The sequence below is a fragment of the Oncorhynchus keta genome, unplaced genomic scaffold (genome assembly GCF_023373465.1).
Source record: "Oncorhynchus keta strain PuntledgeMale-10-30-2019 unplaced genomic scaffold, Oket_V2 Un_contig_16602_pilon_pilon, whole genome shotgun sequence".
Taxonomy (NCBI): Eukaryota; Metazoa; Chordata; class Actinopteri; order Salmoniformes; family Salmonidae; genus Oncorhynchus; species Oncorhynchus keta.
Window position 1 is genome coordinate 1 of NW_026280007.1, and position 9,292 is coordinate 9,292.

The following is a 9,292-nucleotide window of genomic DNA, read 5'->3' on the forward strand; positions in this document are numbered from 1 at the left end:
CTGTTTGGTCTTCACCTGGGAGTTACTGGTGCTGCCATAGTTGTGATGTCTGGCCATGGAGGTGACTGGTGCTGCCATAGTTGTGATGTCTGGCCATGGAGGTGACTGGTGCTGCCATAGTTGTGATGTCTGGCCATGGAGGTGACTGGTGCTACCATAGTTGTGATGTCTGGTCTAGCCATGGAGGTGACTGTGCTGCCATAGTTGTGATGTCTGGTCATGGAGGTGACTGGTGCTGCCATAGTTGTGATGTCTGGCCATGGAGGTGACTGGTGCTGCCATAGTTGTGATGTCTGGTCATGGAGGTGACTGGTGCTGCCATAGTTGTGATGTCTGGCCATGGAGGTGACTGGTGCTGCCATAGTTGTGATGTCTGGCCATGGAGGTGACTGGTGCTACCATAGTTGTGATGTCTGGCCATGGAGGTGACTGGTGCTGCCATAGTTGTGAGGTCTGGCCATGGAGGTGACTGGTGCTGCCATAGTTGTGATGTCTGGCCATGGAGGTGACTAGTGCTGCCATAGTTGTGATGTCTGGTCTGGTCATGGAGGTGACTGGTGCTGCCATAGTTGTGATGTCTGGTCTAGCCATGGAGGTGACTGGTGCTACCATAGTTGTGATGTCTGGTCTAGCCATGGAGGTGACTGGTGCTGCCATAGTTGTGATGTCTGGTCATGGAGGTGACTGGTGCTGCCATAGTTGTGATGTCTGGTCATGGAGGTGACTGGTGCTGCCATAGTTGTGATGTCTGGCCATGGAGGTGACTGGTGCTGCCATAGTTGTGATGTCTGGCCATGGAGGTGACTGGTGCTGCCATAGTTGTGATGTCTGGTCATGGAGGTGACTGGTGCTGCCATAGTTGTGATGTCTGGCCATGGAGGTGACTGGTGCTGCCATAGTTGTGATGTCTGGCCATGGAGGTGACTGGTGCTGCCATAGTTGTGATGTCTGGCCATGGAGGTGACTGGTGCTGCCATAGTTGTGATGTCTGGCCATGGAGGTGACTGGTGCTGCCATAGTTGTGAGGTCTGGCCATGGAGGTGACTGGTGCTGCCATAGTTGTGATGTCTGGCCATGGAGGTGACTGGTGCTGCCATAGTTGTGATGTCTGGCCATGGAGGTGACTGGTGCTGCCATAGTTGTGATGTCTGGTCTGGCCATGGAGGTGTCTGGTGCTGCCATAGTTGTGATGTCTGGTCATGGAGGTGACTGGTGCTGCCATAGTTGTGATGTCTGGTCTAGCCAAGGAGGTGACTGGTGCTGCCATAGTTGTGATGTCTGGTCATGGAGGTGACTGGTGCTGCCATAGTTGTGATGTCTGGCCATGGAGGTGACTGGTGCTGCCATAGTTGTGATGTCTGGCCATGGAGGTGACTGGTGCTGCCATAGTTGTGATGTCTGGCCATGGAGGTGACTGGTGCTGCCATAGTTGTGATGTCTGGTCATGGAGGTGTCTGGTGCTGCCATAGTTGTGATGTCTGGCCATGGAGGTGACTGGTGCTGCCATAGTTGTGATGTCTGGCCATGGAGGTGTCTGGTGCTGCCATAGTTGTGATGTCTGGTCATGGAGGTGTCTGGTGCTGCCATAGTTGTGATGTCTGGCCATGGAGGTGACTGGTGCTGCCATAGTTGTGATGTCTGGTCTAGCCATGGAGGTGACTGGTGCTGCCATAGTTGTGATGTCTGGTCTAGCCATGGAGGTGACTGGTGCTGCCATAGTTGTGATGTCTGGCCATGGAGGTGACTGGTGCTGCCATAGTTGTGATGTCTGGCCATGGAGGTGTCTGGTGCTGCCATAGTTGTGATGTCTGGCCATGGAGGTGTCTGGTGCTGCCATAGTTGTGATGTCTGGCCATGGAGGTGACTGGTGCTGCTACTATGTGTTTAGCTGCTACGGGTGAGACTTGTCAGGGATTTACTAGTGTTACTATGGGTTTGGATACTATACTGGTGCTGCTATGGGTCTTGCTTTGGATGATACCACAGGCATGTAAACGAGTCAGAGAGGATGTTGTTTCGCTGTTTGGCCTGTAGATGGTGCTGTGACTCTACCAGGAGTTGTGAACCTCACTACAGGTGCCTGGAACAAGGTCAGAGGCTGTCCCACTCCCTGGTTGGCAACAATCATAAACACAGGCCTGGGACTTGTTCTTCCTGCTGACCCACACTGCATTCTAACAACAGTGCCGAGACTTGTTCTTGCTGCTACAGCACTCCCCGGCCCTGACACAAGCTGCAGTCTAACTGGTCCTAGACCTGTACTTGGTGCTGACAAGATGCGTTCTAACAACTGGTCCTAGACCTGTATTCCCTGCTACAGCACTCCCTGACACAAGCTGGTGTCTATGGTGTGTTCTACTAGACACTGACAGAAGTAGTAGAAGACGGAACATGTTCTTCTTTCAACACCAAACTGCTCTGACTTCTTCATTGTGATCCTCCTCTTCTGCTGGAACTGTGTGTCTCCGTCTCCTCGTCACAGCTGTGGTGATCCAGTTGGTTCACACCTGAACGAACGCGGTTTGGTTTGACCAGTTCAACTTTGACCCATGGGGGTGGACGGTTCGACGCCGTGCTCAATATTAAGGTGTCACTCCCTGGTGAACGCCCGCAGGCACATGGATCACTCGTGGCGCGTCTTCCCAGACTTGGGCTCTGTAACGCGGGTACGGCAGTGGAGGCGGTCGGGCCAGAGGAATCCCATGGGACACTTCTCACACAGGAAGTGCCTTGTATCACCACAAGGCCCTTCAGATCTTACACTGTTCTGAAGCTCTTGTCACACTGGGGACACGGGTGAGGTTGCTCAGTCAGGTGACACAGGGTGTGCGCCTTCATCATACCGGCGGTCGTAAACGTCTTCTCACAGTACGGGCACGGAAACGGCTTCTCGCTCGTGGGCGGCGACCGCCGTGGCATTGGAGAAGAATTTGCCGCAGTGGGAGCACATGTATGGCTTGGGCCTGTCCTCTTGGTGGGTGAGCATGTGTTGCTTGCATCAGTTGGAACGGAAGAAGGTGCCTGGGCAGGCGGAGCCCACCCCCCCTGTAGTAGTTTGTGTTAGATTCCTGTCGACCAATACAAATTACAGAACGGGTAGGTTGGCACTGAAAGTAGCTAGTTCCAAAGAGCTTATCACTCTCACCACAAGATGAAATCATGTTTTGCTACTTCTACCCAGTTTCTACCTGTCTGTAGAAGGTTTTGTTGCAGTCGGAGCAGGAGTAAGGCTTCTCTCCCGTGTGGACACTAGGTGCATCATCCTGTCCTGAACATATGGCCACAGACTGCATGTGTGGTGGAGGCTTGATCCACTGACACAGTATGGTGGATCTGAGTCTGCTTTGGTATCACTGGTCTACATGTGACCTGTTGTTGTTGAAGTAAGGCAAGCGTCAACATTGGCAATAACTTGAACCGATTTTTATCTCCTAACTTGTTATGGGCTACATTTCATAAATGTACCCCCAAACTTGATCAAAATACGTTCTCTACTGTGTGTTTGATTACAATCAATTATACAGCAGTAAGCTACACACATATTGGACAATGTTTTGTATGTTATATTGATTCAGTGTGTGTAGAATGAACTACCTGTGTCTGTGCCATCGTTGTCGTAAACGACATCTTCATTTTCTCCGCCAGTAACGCTTTTTGCAGAGAACCAATACAACGAGCCAACGGCACTTCAGAGATGGACGGAAATAAAACCACAACTTCCTCTGTTGACATATGTAAAGATCCGTTCAGTTGCTTTTGAAGTTGTAAAACTAGATCGCATCACGTCGATCACTTCATCCACCCTTCGACTCGGAATAAAATTGTAGCTAAACGTGGTTTCCTACATTTCTAAAGCTGTTGTGAAACTCAGGATATTGGGTGTTCATCGGCAATTTCAACTCTTGCCTACACGAGATGAAAACCTTGAATACCAATCTTTATCAGCCTAAATGTATATGTGAACGCCAACTGGTTTGTTTTGGACTGCGTGATTCAATTTAACCGGAAACCAGTTTGTTTTCATTGACGACTTCCGGCATGACAGTCTGCTATGACTTATTATGCTTAAAAATGAGGACACAATAATGGATAATTATTTTTATTGACAACTATCCAACAAAACATACTGATGGAATATGGGATTACTGTAAAACATAAGTATAAAAAAGCGTTTTATTATTTTACATATTCCCTTTAAACAATTAGAAATAAGACAATTCCTGTTTCCCTTGGCTCAGGACCATCATGTAATGTACCCTACATTTTGGCCTCAGCCAATGTGATGGCAGCACCGCCGGCCATATCCTCCCTCTGATTGGTCAGTTTCCTGCAGTGGTAGAAGATGTTGATTGGATGGATGAATGCCAGTAGAGTGAGGAGAGTCAGAGCGATGTTCACCTGAGGAGGAAAGACGACAAAGACAGCCCTTTTGAGAGCGTAGCCTTAACCTTACACGTGTACAAAGTAGGCCAACTGCAAGTTACATGGTTTTTGTGTTATGAGGTTCAACAAAGACAGTTCAATATTTACTTTTTGGCAAGTACAGCACAGTACATGTACTAATCTCATCCACCCTGCCGGCTCTCTCGCGATAGCAACTGAGCCTGGGGACGAGGTTAGTCATCTAGTGACCGTATGTTTGTATGACCCACTCACATAGAAGGGGTCTCCACCTAGGGCTCCTTTGACCAGGGCGAAACAGGGGTACTGCAGCAGTGACACCACGGCAGACAGAGACATCACCAAACCATACAGCTTCCCAAAGTGGACCCCAGGAAAACTGGTGAGAGAGGGCAGGATGGAGAAAGACGTCAACTGAGGGAAGTATGAATGAGGAGCACTCAGTCACCTTCCTTTATTGTAAACTTTAGTCTTTCAACTGTATTTTCACATTTTAGAATGTCAAGTCTATTGTCTTTAATTTTGAGTCCCTTGTTCCTTCTTCTATAATCTTCCTTTTTATTTCCTTCCTGTCAGATCTCTCTATTAATCTGCCCCACTATCTGTCTCTATCCCTCTTTCACTCACGCGATGCTGATGAAGGCTGCGTTGCCTCCGAGAGGAAGGAGCGGTTGAGGACCTGCAGGATGAAGGTGAGGTACTGGAGAGGGAGGAGAGGAGAGGAGGCGCAGATGGAGAAGAGGAGGCACTGGACGGAGGTGAGGAAGAGGGAGAGAGAGGAAGAGCGCAGGTCTGCCTCCTTATCTGTTTCTCCTATAGAGGGAGGAGGTGAGAGAAAGGTTGGGTGAGGATGATGATGATGATGGACACACACACACACACCAGAACCATGCTCATGAGGCATGAAATAGAATTTTAAAATATATATTCTAGACTGAAACAGAAGGTAGGCCTACTACCTGAACAAATAACCCATTTTGGTCTTTAATTGCTTAACATTTAGCTACTATTTAACACCATCCTGTTGTTGCTAAGCTACAGCCATGTCACCCACCTGGAGCCAGAGGCTTCCCCTTGTGTCTGTCCATGATGAGGCCGTTCCAGGGAGCACAGAGGACCCCACACAGCTGGGTGAAGGCAAAGGCATTGGTGTACTGACTCACTGAGAGAGAAGGGGGGGAGAGTATTTAGATTCATTCAGTGAACCTATGCTTTGGTGTGTGCATGCGTGTGTTCATGTGTGTGGTTTACCCAGGGCTGAGTCGTTGTCGGCCAGCCGGTTGAGCATGGGGTTCAGTGTTCCGATGAAGAGGTAGTGTCTCAGCTGCATGACAGACAGCCACACCAGATGCCACAGGAAGAACCACGACTGCACACAGCTCCTGAAACTGGCCACTGAGAGAGAGAGAGGAGAACATTTGAGTCAACAAAATGCACCTTCCATTCCCCAGCCAGATTAAAGATTGTAGTTGGCCAAACGACACCTTTCCCAGAGTCTTCCGACTGCTGCCCATCATCAGGCTGTAGGGGCATGTCGTCGGTCTCAGCTGGCCCCTCCCCCTCCGATGTCATCCCGTCTCTCGCGTCTTCTCAATCTCCTCTACGTTGTAGCTGTTGGACTTTCCAGGGCTTACGCTGTTGAAAAGGAAGCATCAGAGTATAATGAAATATGTTTTATCATCCGGGTCACCCATCTGATAAGAATGGATGTCATTGAGACTAACCGAACAATTCAATACCATTTGTTAAATGCCAAACACTAATAATAATTACATTTTGTTTTGCATTTATCTATGAACATGTACAGGACTTTTTCCTGCCCAAGTAATCTGACAAGGAAACACTCCATGGTCTGGAAACCCCCCAGGCCCTATGCGAGTCGTAGTTCTCTAGGTGACAACTACAACCCCCATACATACTATGGCATTATGTATCATAGGGCCTGGTCAGATGAATACTGTCGTATGTGTGGGAGTTGTAGTTCTGACCCATAGGTGAAGCCCTCAGGGTGTGGGTAGTTGGTGTGGGTGGGAGTTGGATGTAGTTCTCACCCATAGGTGAAGCCCTCAGGGAGTGGGTAGGAAATGTGGGTGTTGGGCATGAGGAAGAACGTCCTGAGGAGGTGGATGTAGTTCTCACCCATAGGTGAAGCCCTCAGGGAGTGGGTAGTTGGTGTGGGTGGGAGTTGGATGTAGTTCTCACCCATAGGTGAAGCCCTCAGGGAGTGGTTAGGGAATGTGGGTGTTGGGCATGAGGAAGAACGTCCTGAGGAGGTGGATGTAGTTCTCACCCATAGGTGAAGCCCTCAGGGAGTGGGTAGTTGGTGTGGGTGGGAGTTGGATGTAGTTCTCACCCATAGGTGAAGCCCTCAGGGAGTGGGTAGTTGGTGTGGGTGGGAGTTGGATGTAGTTCTCACCCATAGGTGAAGCCCTCAGGGAGTGGGTAGTTGGTGTGGGTGGGAGTTGGATGTAGTTCTCACCCATAGGTGAAGCCCTCAGGGAGTGGGTAGGGAATGTGGGTGTTGGGCATGAGGAAGAACGTCCTGAGGAGGTGGATGTAGTTCTCACCCATAGGTGAAGCCCTCAGGGAGTGGGTAGTTGGTGTGGGTGGGAGTTGGATGTAGTTCTCACCCATAGGTGAAGCCCTCAGGGAGTGGGTAGTTGGTGGGAGTTGGATGTAGTTCTCACCCATAGGTGAAGCCCTCAGGGAGTGGGTAGGGAATGTGGGTGTTGGGCATGAGGAAGAACGTCCTGAGGAGGTGGATGACACTGCAGACAGAGAGAATGAGGAAGGAGGAGCGGAGGGAGACCCCTCCTTCATACATCACCTGGGACGGAGGGAGAGAGAGATGGATAAGCAGAGCCACCAATGGATAGCTATTAAACAACCATGACTACATATAATACAAATATAATCATTATATGGGATATATCTACAAATATAATCAATATGGGATATATCTACAATATATACAAATATAATCAATATATGGGATATATCTACAATATACAAATATAATCAATATGGGATATATCTACAATATATACAAATATAATCAATATGGGATATATCTACAATATATACAAATATAATCAATATGGGATATATCTACAATATATACAAATATAATCAATATGGGATATATCTACAATATATACAAATATAATCAATATATGGGATATATCTACAATATATACAAATATAATCAATATGGGATATATCTACAATATATACAAATATAATCAATATGGGATATATCTACAATATATACAAATATAATCAATATATGGGATATATCTACAATATATACAAATATAATCAATATATGGGATATATCTACAATATATACAAATATAATCAATATGGGATATATCTACAATATATACAAATATAATCAATATGGGATATATCTACAATATATACAAATATAATCAATATGGGATATATCTACAATATATACAACTATAATCAATATGGGATATATCTACAATATATACAAATATAATCAATATGGGATATATCTACAATATATACAAATATAATCAATATATGGGATATATCTACAATATATACAAATATAATCAATATGGGATATATCTACAATATATACAAATATAATCAATATATGGGATATATCTACAATATATACAAATATAATCAATATGGGATATATCTACAATATATACAAATATAATCAATATGGGATATATCTACAATATATACAAATATAATCAATATGGGATATATCTACAATATATACAAATATAATCAATATGGGATATATCTACAATATATACAAATATAATCAATATATGGGATATATCTACAATATATACAAATATAATCAATATATGGGATATATCTACAATATATACAAATATAATCAATATGGGATATATCTACAATATATACAAATATAATCATTATATGGGATATATCTACAATATATACAAATATAATCAATATATGGGATATATCTACAATATATACAAATATAATCAATATGGGATATATCTACAATATATACAAATATAATCAATATATGGGATATATCTACAATATATACAAATTCATCTGTTTTATACACTTGGCCTTTTTAAGGCAGTTATCTAGTAACCTGACGAGCAGAACATTTCTCTCAGAGGCCTCTGTCCTGTAGGCTACAGTATGTGTGAGTTCTGTGATACCTTGATGATGAGGAAGACAGCCGAGGAAGAGTCGAAGGCTCCATTATAGAGGGTGATGATGGTGGAACGATGGGAGCCAAACAGGTTCCCAACCTATGGTAGCGAACAACAGTTCAACAACTGGACATTCATCCAAGAAGAATACATCCACCCATATAGTACACAGAATAAATACAGTGTCCATATAGTACACAGAATAAATACAGTGTCCATATAGTACACAGAATAAATACAGTGTCCATATAGTACACAGTATAAATACAGTATCCATATAGTACACAGTATAAATACAGTGTCCATATAGTACACAGAATAAATACAGTGTCCATATAGTACACAGTATAAATACAGTGTCCATATAGTACACAGTATAAATACAGTATCCATATAGTACACCGTATAAATACAGTGTCCATATAGTACACAGAATAAATACAGTGTCCATATAGTACACCGTATAAATACAGTATCCATATAGTACACCGTATAAATACAGTGTCCATATAGTACACAGTATAAATACAGTGTCCTTATAGTACACAGTATAAATACAGTATCCATATAGTACACAGTATAAATACAGTGTCCATATAGTACACAGAATAAATACAGTGTCCATATAGTACACCGTATAAATACAGTATCCATATAGTACACCGTATAAATACAGTGTCCATATAGTACACAGTATAAATACAGTGTCC

At 44.7% G+C, this 9,292-nt stretch overlaps 1 long non-coding RNA gene and 1 pseudogene across 2 annotated transcripts; both read right to left on the reverse strand.

Annotated features, from left to right (window-relative positions):
- Nucleotides 1–2,009: 2,009 nt before the first annotated feature.
- On the reverse strand, nucleotides 2,010–3,676 carry LOC127919419 (uncharacterized). Of its 2 annotated transcripts, XR_008102886.1 has the most exons (4): nucleotides 3,595–3,676; nucleotides 3,189–3,369; nucleotides 2,303–3,068; nucleotides 2,010–2,256 (listed from the first exon to the last, which is right to left on the reverse strand). It is a non-coding gene; the product is annotated as an uncharacterized LOC127919419 (long non-coding RNA). The 2 variants fall into 2 exon arrangements; XR_008102885.1 differs by having other exon boundaries at nucleotides 2,303–3,369.
- Nucleotides 3,677–4,083: 407 nt separating this feature from the next.
- Nucleotides 4,084–8,681, reverse strand: LOC118373865 (equilibrative nucleobase transporter 1-like; annotated as a pseudogene).
- Nucleotides 8,682–9,292: the final 611 nt, after the last annotated feature.